The sequence below is a fragment of the Quercus robur genome, chromosome 7, assembly GCF_932294415.1.
Source record: "Quercus robur chromosome 7, dhQueRobu3.1, whole genome shotgun sequence".
In the NCBI taxonomy this organism is placed as follows: Eukaryota; Viridiplantae; Streptophyta; class Magnoliopsida; order Fagales; family Fagaceae; genus Quercus; species Quercus robur.
In genome coordinates this window covers 4625604-4639134 of record NC_065540.1, presented here as the reverse complement: position 1 = coordinate 4639134, position 13531 = coordinate 4625604, and the positions used below count along the sequence as shown (strand labels likewise).

Genomic DNA, 13531 nt, shown 5'->3' with positions numbered 1-13531 from the left:
TAATCTGAAACTTGTAATTGATTCATTTCTAATGAATATCTAGTTATTTGGCTCATTTATTAAGGAATGTGATACTTTATTTGGCTCATTTATTTGGCTCATTTATTTAGGTAAGTTTTATATTAGTGAAATATTACTTTTTAATGTGACTATCTTTGACATCAAATTTTCTTTACATTAATAAATGTAATCATAACATGTCACTTCAACAATGCCAAAATTGGGAATTAATCCTGTTTGCCAAACAATATAATTAGTAGGCAGTATTACAAAATTATATTTTTTACTAACATCTCAAGTTTAAAGGACTCGATTTAAGGCTTATAAATTGAGTCTCAAAGACTCAGTTTTAGTACTCTGATCATGTCTGATTTGATATTTTTTCCACGTAACATCTACCTAAAAATCGAGTCTCTAAGACTCGATTTATAAGCCGACCCAATTTAATTCCTAATTTTGGCCGCAAATGAAGATACAAAAGAGACCCTGTGGACATAGGAAAATTCTTAGGTAGTCCTGGAATATAGTGAAATGGTGCTCCCTCCTCTCACATTCATGGTGGAGCCCACAATGAATTTAATGAACGGACCCCACCATAAATGTGAGAGAAAGGAGCACCATTCTCCGTGCTCCGGAAGTACCTAAGAATTACTCGTGGACATGACCCCTCCATCCAAGCCAACTGGCCATAATAGACTGAGCCTAGAATTATTGAGTCCTGGTCCTACCTACTCTAATAAATATGCCTGAATAAAGCAAACCTCAAACGTAGAAAAAGAGAGAAGTTTTGAGCATCATCAACCCGTGACTCTGCAAACTCAGAAAAAATAAATTATGTTCTTTGAAATTTTTTTTTCCTACCTACTCCTTTAAATTCTGCACGACAAACCAATAGCATTCACTCTAATTTTTTTCCCTGTCCACTGTAGCTTTGCTATCTGCTAGGATGGTACAGTTCAGTGTCAGAGATGCTTTCAGTTTAGTTTTCACCCACTAATTGTTTTACGGATATAAATCGAGTTTCTAAGACTTGATTTTCAGATGGACGCCTTGTGGAAAAGCGTCAGCTTAGACCTGATTAGAACATAAAAACTGAGTATTTGAGACTTGATTTACAGGCCCTAAATCGAGTCTTTTAGATTTGAGATGTTAGTATGAAATATAGTTTCAAAACAATGCCTACTAATTATATTGTTTGGCAAATAAGGTTAATTCCCAATTTTGGCCCTTCAACAATCATGAAATGAATTGTGTAATTGGACATATTGTTTAGATTAATTCTTAACTGATATTATCTTTTGATTTTTTTTCTTCAATCTTCCAAAGTTTTTTTTTTTTAAACTAACAAAAGTACCAGTATTTTTTAGAATAACTGAAAAGTACTTTCACCTTAAAAACACGATAACAATATCATTGGTTCAATTGGTGAAATAATTTAATGTATATTGGCACTTGTGGGGCCAGGGAACTTATGATCTGGCCCACGCTCTACTAGGGCCCAAGGCCCGTGCCGAGGAGGGTATTTGCCGAGGACGAATGGGGAAAGGCCGAAATGCCGGGGGCACAGCCGAGGATGACCCTGTCCTCGGCACTCCAAGACTTCAAAGGGAAGAGCAACATCTCGTTGAAGGCTGCCCCCAAAAAGCCCCCTGAAGGAGATGCGAGTAGAATGGAACCCACGTGGGGGTACGGTGCGAAACTGGTTCAAGGTAAACACGTCCCCTCCACATTAAATGCACCCGCCAACATCCTAACCATATTAATGAGAAAATACGCCTGAACAGGGTGACTTCGATCATCGCAACTAACAAAAAGCAAGGGGAGGCAGCTGATGGAACGGGTACTGAAGTAGGCACATGTCTGATCAACAAGTGGAGGGCTAAGATCAACCAAGAAGGGCTATATAATGTGAAGGTTGATGCGCCAAAAAAGGGGGCTGGGAGAAAAGGCCAAGAACCAGAGCCTCCCAGACCGCCTCAAGGAGAAGGACTTCTCAAGCGAACACGGCCTAATTCTGTACGAACAAGACGACTAACCCTCGTCCGGTGACCAAGGCCTAGCCTTTCAAACCCACGCTCTATAAGTGATATTATTTGGGCCTTTTTACGTGCGAACCCAACATCATTTTGGGTCATTACAAATTGAGTCCCTACAGCACTAAAAAGGTATTAGATTTTGTGAAAAAAATTATTGTTATTATTATTATTTTAATTTGTGGTTAAATTATTGAGTACATGATTTTAATATATTTTTTAAAATGAATATTTCAAAATGAACGAATAGATAAACAATTTGATAACAAAATTACCTTCATAATTTTAGGGTATCTTAATTCATATTAACACCAAATAGGGAGTAGGGACAAAAAGAAGGTAGGTTGAGACAAGGACGAAACTGCTATTGTCAATCAATATATTTAACGTATGCAGTCATATTTATGCGTTATGCATAACATTACATTTGGTACCTACTGGAAAAATTCATGCAATTGTTTTCTATTTTTTTTTTGGGTCTGGAACTGGGTTAGAAGGAGGATGCAACTCTTTCATAATTATTGGTTCTTATTTAAGTCCAACATTAACGCTTCAATTTATCATTTACCATTAATATCTTTCTATTGACAGTTTTGAGATACTTTGTGAAAATTACTGTGACTCTAAAACCTATTTTATATAAAATCCATCAGTTTTGAGATATTTTGTGAAAATTACTGTGACTCTAAAACTTTGTGAAATAAAATCAACCGCAAAGGCTTGAATTACACCCTCTAGGATGGAAGGAGCACTTTGTATTGTTCACAGCATCTTTTTAAACATTGTGGTGTTTGCAAAGTTTGTGGATGAAATTTACAAAATCCAACTTTTATTGTATCGAAATAGCATTGACAATTATCCAATAATTTAAAGAGTGTTACTTTTTTACTTGTATAATTAAGTTTTTCTCTTTACCATTAACTGTTTATAACATACAGAAAGAATTTGATTATCCTATTTTTAAAAGGTCGCACAATTTAAAGTTTTAAAATTTAGGCCAAATTTATTTTCCATCCTACTTTCAATGTCTCCTATGTCTTGAGGAGACGTGAGGCTATCAAGTACCTATATTATCAAGTTCTTTGTATTTATTTCGTAAGTACAGTGTACATCAGTATATCCACTCCTGAATGCATTCCAAACACAACTTATTCTATTTCCACCATTTTTTGTACCAAGATTCCAAGTCGGTAACATCACATGATAATGACTCCACAATTGACACTCGAGCAAATTCCAAATTCGACCGATGAGAAACCTAATAGGTACTTCCTTAGGTCTTCACTAATTAAGTAATTAAATGTTCAATTCAACAAAGATCTCATTATTCCCTTCTTCTTCTGTATGTGAATGCAATATTGACCACACTACATTTGCCTGTTTCATCATTTCTATAACCTCTACCAAATCTCGAATACTAGCTTCCCTGAAATCAATTAGATAATCTCCAGATCATTCATTATTGGAGATGGACCAACGAGTCCTATTAACGTGGCTTTTGGACATTCTCTCATACATTTTCCAAGGAGAGCCGGGCTATTGAGCCACAACGAGCCGAGGTACGAGTGATGAAGTCAGAGATCCACATTGTCTAATAATGCTATGAGTGAGTAGGTAATATAATATAGTTAGGTCCCTATGGATGATACCCTGGTGAAAGAAAGAATCTCATTGGGAAAGAGAGAGCTAGTAGGTAAAACTTGTTCATAGTCTATAGAAAGGTAATAACTTACACGTGAAGGAAAGATTGTTAGATATACATGTGAAAATAAAGTTTCAAACTTATAAGTTAAAACATTTTTCCGTAAAATGTTCTTGTATTTTATATTAACATCTCATTAATTGAAATCTTCCCCATGATTCTCCAATACAGTTGTTGATGGGGCTTGGAGTTAAGGTAATAGTACTGATATCTAAACATATTAGAAGAAAACGCATGTGTTGGTTTTTATTTTTATTTTTTAGGATAGTAAGTTCTTCAATTAACCATGTATTTGAATTTAATTGGAAAATTTGAGGCCATGATGCCTAAGTAGCTTTTCCTAATTTTTGTCATTTTTCTTGTACCAATCTATCACAATATTTGATTTTACTGACATTTGAATTTTTTGATATATTGATGATTTTACACAAGCACATTACAAATTTACAATAGTTGTATAACACAAATACAACAAAATAGTACTCTTCTAAGTACAACCACCTCCCAAATTTTCACAAGCTTTCACAAGCACATAATAAATACGAATCTAGACCTGTGGTGGCTTATTATGGGCCGGAGATTTGGATTGGAATGGAGAAGGGATGGAAGTAAGCTTGGGCTTTGGCGAGCAATGCCCCCTAATTAAAAAAAAAAAAGTACATATATATATATATACATAGATATTATTTTTAGTAATTTTATTTTTTAAAATTACACTATGTCCCTCTAGCAAATTCCTATTAGTTTGTGTCTAAGCACATCACTTTTGTCTCTTTTTTACTTATTAATAACACTTACCACATCTTTAATTTATAAAACAAGTTTGTATTGTTCACATTTTTCTATTTTTAAAGGTCATAAAAAAAAATATAGATCTAAAATCTAAAACAAAATATATAGATTGGGAACAACAAAAATTACTAATGGCAAAACTAAAAAATAGATATGTCCAACCAACAAATTTTATACAAAACAAACCCCCTGACCCTTCAAAAAAATTTTAGCAAAATAATTTTATTCTTACTTAGTAGCATACACACACATCAAAAAAAAAAAACCCTCAATATCTAAGCAGCAAAGCTGGAGGCTGGAGTTACCGCACATGACTGGAGTCGCCTCCCCTAACTCCCTCCTAGCTCCATTTCCTAACGACCTTCTTCATTTCGACCACGTTTCCTACCAAGATAGTAAAATACAAATGCTACGATTATAACTATCACTATCCCTGGACCCCAAATGTAGCCATGTGCTTGGAACCCACATCTGCATGCACAGCATTGTAATTCACAGCATGGTGCTGGGGCCATACTTCTGCATTTTCATGAAAGATACAAATTGTTCAGTCAGCAGTTTCAAATTATATCAACATAAATATGGGAAAATATATATATCAACACAAACATGAAATCAAAAAAGAAATCATAGCTTGTCACTTCATACTTGCGTTATATTTGCATAATTTTAAAAAAATTTCATAGAAAGGCAATAGGCTTTTGGCAATATTTATGTAGAGCATTGGTAGCAACAGGGGTGTACACGGTTTGGTTCACAATGGCAAACAAAGAAGGCAGTAATAAACCATCAATTAAAAACTCAGCACACAATGGCAAACAAAGTCACAAAAAAGATGGGATTTTTAGCATAAACCAATGCTGACCCATACAATAACCCATAACATATACCCGAATCAAAGTTTCTCAGTCCACATTTCATCACAGACAAAGTCGATTATTTTACAAAACCGATCAGACACAAATTTCATTATTTTTACAAAACCCATCAATGTTTAGAGAAATTGAAAAACACAATGAAACACAAACAAAATCAAAACAGAGCACCTGAACAAAAACTTTGAAATACAAACATTGAAATTCAGAGGAACACAAAACAGAGCAAGGTGGGTTTACGGAGGGAGAGAGAGAGAGAAAACGTGGTCACCTCGGCAGAGGTCGGAGCTGATGAACTGACTGATGTCGGCGCAGGTGAGAGATGAGGGTGTCGGTGGGCCTAGGTCTTTGCTTGGATGGGTTCTTCTCTCAACCATGCCCCACGCGTGAGATTATGAGATGAACAACACTACTGGAGTTTGATATAAAAGCTGGGTCTCAGAAAAAGTCAAGGAAGTGATTTTATGTTGGTTCAGAGAGGTGGGTGAGATGAGTGTGAATGGAGAGATTGGGTTATGAGTAATATCATCTTAGGGAAGAGAGCTAAAAAGGAGGGAAAAGGTAGTGTAAAACTCTCTTTTTTTTTTTCTTTTTTGGTAAACAGTGTAAAACTCTTGCTTAAGAGCACCCACATTAGAGGTGGGATATGTGCCAAATGCTAAATATTTGGCACATATCCCACACCAAACCCAATTTTAGCCCATTTAGTAGATGTGGTAAATTTTTTTTTTTTTGCAACATTGAACAGTACCGTGGCAAATTTGCCACGGTACGGAAGAGATGTGGTATATTGTTTGTTGTTTGTTTATTGTGTTGATGTGTAGTAAATATTATTTTAATGTATAGAATTGAATTATAAAACATCTGATAAATGGGATGTTGTAAAATGATGTGGTAAAATAATAAAGTAGGCATTTGATGTGGTAAAATGGCATAATTTTTGGAACATCTGCTACGGATGCTCTAAGCTAGAGAGAAGCCAAAAAAGAGAGAGAGAGTTCCAACGGTCTGAAATTTGATGTGACTATAAACTGCACTGGGTTCCACATAGTTGAATGTAATAACCAAAATGCCATCCTACTCTTTTTTGAAAATCGGAGGAGTGTTTGGTGAGTGTTTTTAAATAATATTTTACATATTTTTATATATTTTTTTATTCGCGTGTATTATTACAAAAAAATTTCAACAACCACCTTTAATTTTTAAACATATATACCAAACGGGTCAAAAACACCAAAACCTGTTATCAGTTTTCGTTCTTATATCTTAAATTGGTTAGAAACAAGTTTTGGAAACAATGACCGAAAACAACGCCAAACAAAATGTAACTCAGTGGGGCCCACGATATCAGTTTTGAGTTAATTTGTTCGGCAGGAGGGGTTGGAAGAAAATGAATGTGACTGATCTGAGTGAGTGATTGATGGCCCGTTTAGTATATGTGTTTAAAAACTGAAAATTGTTGTTTGAAAATATTTATAAAAATGCATATGAGTGAAAAAATATGTGAAAATATGTAAAATGTTGTTTAAAAATTAAAAATAGTTGTTTGAAAACACAAACCAAACACCCTCTGAGTGAGTTGAGTCTGAGAGCGAAAGTTAAAAAAGAGAGAGAGAGATAAGTTAAGGGCCGTTTGGATTGAGTTTTTTGATAACTCAATTCTCTGTTTCCATAACTCATAACTCAAAAATGGTGGGACCCATAGTAAAAAGGTTGTTTGGCCAAACGATAACTCTGTTTCCATAACTCTGTTTCCATCACTCAATTCTCTGATTTTTGAGTTATGAGTTATGGAAACTGAAAACAACAAAAGGCTGTTTTCAGTTTCCATAACTCATAACTCAATGGCATTTCCGTAAATAAACACACATGAGGGACCCACAGCAGCAACTTTTGACCACTTCTTTTTTTTCTTTTTTTTTTTTTCCTGGGTTGGCGTTGGCTGTTTTTTTTTTTTTTTTTCCTTTTCTTTTCCTGGGTTGGCCGTTCAGTTTTTTTTTTTTTTTTTTTTTTTTTTTTCTTCTGGGTTGGCGTTGTTTTTTTTTCTTTTTTTTTTTTTTTTTTTTTTTTCTTTTCTGGGTTGGCGTTGTTCTTTTTTTTTTTTTTTCTTTTTCTTTTTCTTTTCCCGGGTTGGCTGTTCGATTTTTTTTTTTTTTTTTTTTAAGCTTCGGTGAGTTGGGTATTAATAAAAATAAATAAATAAAAAAAACTACTATACTGGCTGACAGGTGTGGGACCCATGAATAGTGTGAAAAAATTGAGTGATAAAAATAAAAGTGATGTTGCCAAATGAGTGTGAAAAAATGAGTGATGAGTGATGAGTGATGAGTTATGAGTTATGAGTGATGAGTTATGAGTGATGAGTGATGAGTGATGAGTTATGGAAATTGAGTGACGGAAATTGAGTGATGAAAAAAGGTTACCCAAACAGGCCCTTAGAGTCCAACTCAGTCAGGGTACGTGTGTGGCTGGGAGTAAACAAGAAAAAAAAAAATCTTTTACAGTGACCTATAGCTCCAGAAACCTCCTGCTTTTTTTCTTTTCTTTTTTAAATGCAAGACAGCTTTTTAGCCAACACTTGAATAAGATTGAGTGAGATTATTCAAACTTTAGGACTGACACACGCTAACATTTTTTAATTTTTGAAAGACACACTAAAAGTTATATTTTTTGACTTCGCACGCGGGTGAGATTGTGAGAAACTGAGCCTATTGAGAGTCACAGCGTCACAAATCCGTTTGGCTTGCGTTCACGTCCAGCGCCTTTTTTTTTTTTTTTTTTTTTTAGGGTACCAGATGCTCGTTTTGGCTTCTTTTGTGAGTTTTTTACACTGTTCTTAGATCCATAAATCTCTTTTTTAACCAAAATTTTCATTAAAAATATCAAAAATTTTATTAAAAATAAATTTCACGATATTATTTATATATTTAAAAATTATTTTATTATAATATTATCAATTTTTAACAAAATAAACAGTATCCAAACAAGCATATATCTTAAATATATTCAATGCAATTCGATTCTTGACGGTGTGCATATCTCAGCACCGATGGCCACACTGGTCTGACGTTGGTACTGAAAAGATACCGCCGACCACCATGTCAGAAACTTTCGACAGAACCCTGAAGGGGGCGAATTGGTGCAGTCAAACCGTTTTCAGTCGGTGCTGGTGAATCAAGGTGATAACAACTTCCATCAGATTTCTTCCTATTTTAAACTAAGAGCTTATTTTTCTTGTTTTAACTAATCACTTTTTTCTTTTCATCTATACCAAATTCCTTATTCTATACCTTATTTTATTTAAATATCATTCTTTATTATTTCTCACACTTTTCAAAACACTCACTTTATTTTCTCACAGTTACCAAAACACAAGAACAATAAACAGAGTGTAGGAAATAAACAGTGTTCCCTAAATATAGGAAGCCATTATTCATATAACCCATTTGCAACAGTGGAGCTAAAAAGCTATAATACTATTTTAGCTCCACCAATATAACAAAAAGAACCTGCAGCAGTGGAGCCATAGGTAAAAAATTTAGCTTATTTGCTACAGTGCACATTACAGTGCACATCTATCTATAGATGTGCACTGTAGCACTCATCTAAAAAAAAAAAAAAATTTTACTCCCACTACCGAATAAAATAATCAAACTAATCTTATTTTTTTCATCCTTTTATTTCATTCCTTCACTGCCGTGCACTCTCATCTCCCTCAATCATCAAACAGACAAACACTCATCTCCCTCACCCATCTCTAGCTCGCCGGCCTCTCTCATCCCTCAGCTCGACAATGACGGCCATGGGACCCACACGGCCAGCATTGCTGCCGAATCCCCCGTGGGGAACGCTTCTCTTCTCGACTACGCTCAGGCCACGGCGCCTGGAATGGCGAGTCGGTCGCGCGTCGCAGCTTACAAAGTTTGTTGGAGCATTGGGTGCTTCGGATCCGATATTCTTGCGGGTATGGATCAGGCCATAAGCAACGGCGTGGACATGCTTTCGCTCTCTCTCGGCGGTGGGTCCGCTCCGTATTACAGAGACACCACCACAATCGGAGCTTTCACGGCGGTTGAGAAGGGCATTTTCGTCTCTTGCTCTGCCGGAAATAGTGGGCCTATCAGAGCCTCATTGGCCAACATGGCACCCTGGATCATGACCGTTGGAGCCGGTACTATAGACCGGGACTGCTAGCTCTGATGTGGGTTTTTTTTTTTGTGCTCGTTGTGGGTTTTTTTTTTTTTTTGGCTGTGGACTGCCGGTAGTGGTGGTGGTGGTGTTTTCCGATCTGTTGTGGGCAAGTGGGCTTGTATTTGTGTTTGTGGCAGTGGGCTTGTGCTCGTTGTGGGTTTCTTTCTTTTTTTTTTTTTTTCTTTTTTTTGCTGTGGACTGCCGCCGGTGGGGATGGTGGTGGTGGTGGTGGTGGTGGTTGTGCCTGTGGTTGACGGTAGAGGTGATTGAGGTTGGTGGTGTAATATTTTTTTTGGTAGTGGAATATATTATTTTATTGTAGTAGATATAATATTTTATTGTGACGTTTATATTATTTTATTATGTTGAAAGCTAAAATAGATCCACTGCTGCAGTATGTGTGTAGGTAAAATAGATAAAGTAACTTTTAATGGAGCTAAATTGCTAAAAATTTAACTCCACTGCTGTGGATGCTCTAAGCTCATGCAAAATGTTTTTTCTTTTTTTTTTTTTCTTTTTTTTGGATTTTGGTTATTCACCCCTTAATAATAGCCTATTTTAGATAATATGCTACAATGTGCTAATTACATGAATAGCTATAGTGCAACTTTGAGTCTTTGACCATGTTTCTTGCATATCCAGATTGACAAGATTGTATTTGTATTTAGTCTTCTTCCAACATTTCTTTCTTCTAACCTTATGCCAAAATCATCAAGATCTATAAGTTATATACACATGAAGGTAATATTCATTATTAAAAAACAGCAAAAAAAAAAAAAAAAAAAGACAAGACAAGACAAAACCTTTCATGAATAGTACATCTAATTGAAGAACTTTTATGTGGGCTTATTTTGTCGAGGTGTTTTCAACTACACACATATTTCAGCTAGAAGCCGGTGTTATCAAAAAGATAAACCAACCTTCTTGTTATTAGTATTTTGGAAATAAAACCAGAATTCTAAGATTACATTTTTGAACATTTTCTATGTTGGGTGTAAACGTACAAGTGATGAAGTCAGAGATTCACATTGACCAATAATGCTGAGTGAGTAGGTAATATCATATAGTTGGATCCTTATAGTGTCTCGGTGAAAGAAAGAAACTCATTGGGAAAGAGAGAGCTAGTAGGTAAAACTTGTTCATAATCTATAGAGAGGTAATAGCTTACACGTGAGGTGAAGATTGTTAGGTATACACGAATGCTGAGTGAGTAGGTAATATCATATAGTTGGATCCTTATAGAAGATGTCTCGGTGAAAGAAAGAAACTCATTGGGAAAGAGGGAGCTAGTAGGTACAACTTGTTCATAATCTATAGAGAGGTAATAACTTACACGTGAGGTGAAGATTGTTAGGTATACACGTAGAAGTGAAATTTTAAACTTATAAGTTTAAGCTTTTTCGGAAAATGATGTTCTTATATTTTATATTACATCTCATTAATTGGAATCTCCTCCAAGATTCTCCAATACAGTTGTTGATGGGGCTTGGAGTTGAGGTACAAGTACTAATATATAAACACATTAGAAGAAAATACATGTGTCGGTTTTTTATTTTTTAGGATGGTACATTATGTTCTTCAATTAAATTCAAATACATAATTGTATTAAAGTTAATTATCCTTAAAAAAGATAAAATTATTTGTATTTTATTGGTCTACGTAACCATGTATTCGAATTTAATTAAAAATTTTGAAGCGATGATGCCTAAGTAACTTTTCCTAATTTTTGTCATTTTTCTTGTACCAATCTATCACAACAAGAGCCATGCAATCAAGGACGGACCTAAGATTTCAAGCTAGGGGGCCGGAGATAAGCGAAAAATAAAAAATAAAAAAATTTCAAATACACGTCTATATAGTATTAAGAAACTTTCAACCAAAATAAATACATAAAAACCATTGTTTCTTAATATATTAAGATGTAATCATCTACTAACAAAAACAAAAAACACAAAACATTATTATTTCTTAATACACAGGACACTATTGTTTTTTTACATTTTTTTTTTTTTTTTTTAAGATTTACATGAGCTGAGTTAATGATTCGTGATTTTGAAGGGGCCCAAGCTATAAAATAAGGGGCCCAGTCTAAATTTTTTATTTTTTACTAAAAATTAAACTACTAAAAAAAAATTTTGGGCCCATGGGGCCGGGCCCCACCTGGGTCCGTCCCTGCATGCAATACAATGGAAACAATATTTGATTTTATTGATATTTGAATTTTTTTGATATAGATGATTTTACACAAGCACGTTACAAATTTACAATAGTTGTATAACACAAATACAACAAAATAGTACTCTTCTAAGTACTACGACCTCCCAAATTTTCACAAGCACATTAAAAATACGAATCTAGACCTGTGGTGGTTTATCATGGGCCGGAGATTGGGCTTGGAATGGAGGAGCTGGAGGCCCATAATACTGAGGAACAGCTTCGCTTCGACCACGGGCCCTGCCGAGAAGGTAAAATGCAAGTGCTATGATCAAAATTAACAGTATCACTGGCAATGAAATCACAATTATGTAACCCATTTTCAGGCCCACTCCTTTCTATACTTCTGCATTTTCATGAAAGATACAAATTGCTCAGTCAACAGTTTCCAATTATATCAACATAAATATGGGAAAAAATATATATATCAACATAAACATGAAATCAAAAAAGAAATCATAGCTTGTCACTTCATACTTGGGTTATATTTGCATAATTAAAATTTTTTTTTCTTATAGAGGCAATAGGCTTTTGGCAATATTTATGCAAGAGCATCGGTAGCAACTTCCCTAAAATTTCTTCCTATTTTAAAATAAGAGCTTATTTTTCTTGTTTTAGCTAATCAATTTTTTCTTTTCACCTATACCAAATTCCTTACTCTAAACCTATTTTATTTAAAATTTTTTTATTTATTATTTCTCTCACTTTTCAAAACACTCCCTCCTTTACTTTGTCACAGTTACCAACACACAGTAACAATAAACAATTACTTTAGAAAATAAACAGTGTTTCCTAAATATAGAAGCCACTGTTCATATAACCCATTTTGGGAGTGAAATAGCCTATAAGCTCGTGCAAATTTTATTTTTTTGGGTTATTCACCCCTTAATAATAGCCTATTTTAGATAACATGCTACAATGTGCTAATTACATGAATAGCTATAGTGCAACTTTGACCATGTTTCTTGCATATCCAGATTGACAAGATTGTATTTAGTATTCCTCCAACATTTCTTTCTTCTAATCTTATGCCAAAATCATCAAGATCTATAAGTTATATACAATTCTTACATGAAGGGAATATTCATTATTAAAAAACAGCAACAAAAAAAAAAAAAAAAGAGAAAACAAAACCTTTCATGATTAGTACATCTAATGGAAGAACTTTTCTGTGGGCTTATTTTGTCGAGGTGTTTTCAACTACACACACTCATTTCAGCTGGAAGCCAGTGTTATCAAAAAGATAAACCAACGTTCTTGTTACACTCCAAGTCTATATATACCTCAAAACCCAAAAATTAAACATTAATAAAATAAAATTTCCAATCCAAGCAGCTCTCGAAGATAATCAAAGCACCAAAAAATAAAAAAAATCAAAATCAAAATAGAAATTTAGCTCTAAATTATGTATAGTAAATAATTAGACACTGAATTCAATTGGTACTTACCTTTTGGTAACCCAGAGCTACGCAATAAAACGCAGGCTTTCAAAGTTCAAACCAAACCAAGGAAGCAAAAGAAAATGAGAGATAATAATCCATCACAATGAAATAAGGAACACAAAAGAGAAGGGAAAATAATAAATAATAAAATAAAAAAAAGTGGGCACACGAGAAAAAAATGATTGGAGCTGAGGTGGCGTGTTACAAGTCCTCCAGGTGTCTGATTAGGCATTAAATGGTGATGTGAAAGTTTGAAAGAGAGATAAGCATGGTATGCCTACC

General features: G+C 34.5%; 1 long non-coding RNA gene across 1 annotated transcript; it reads right to left on the bottom strand.

Annotated features, from left to right (window-relative positions):
• Window positions 1–11780: 11780 nt before the first annotated feature.
• Window positions 11781–13531, bottom strand: LOC126691853 (uncharacterized). The gene is made up of 2 exons (XR_007644850.1): window positions 13256–13531; window positions 11781–12153 (listed from the first exon to the last, which is right to left on the bottom strand). It is a non-coding gene; the product is annotated as an uncharacterized LOC126691853 (long non-coding RNA).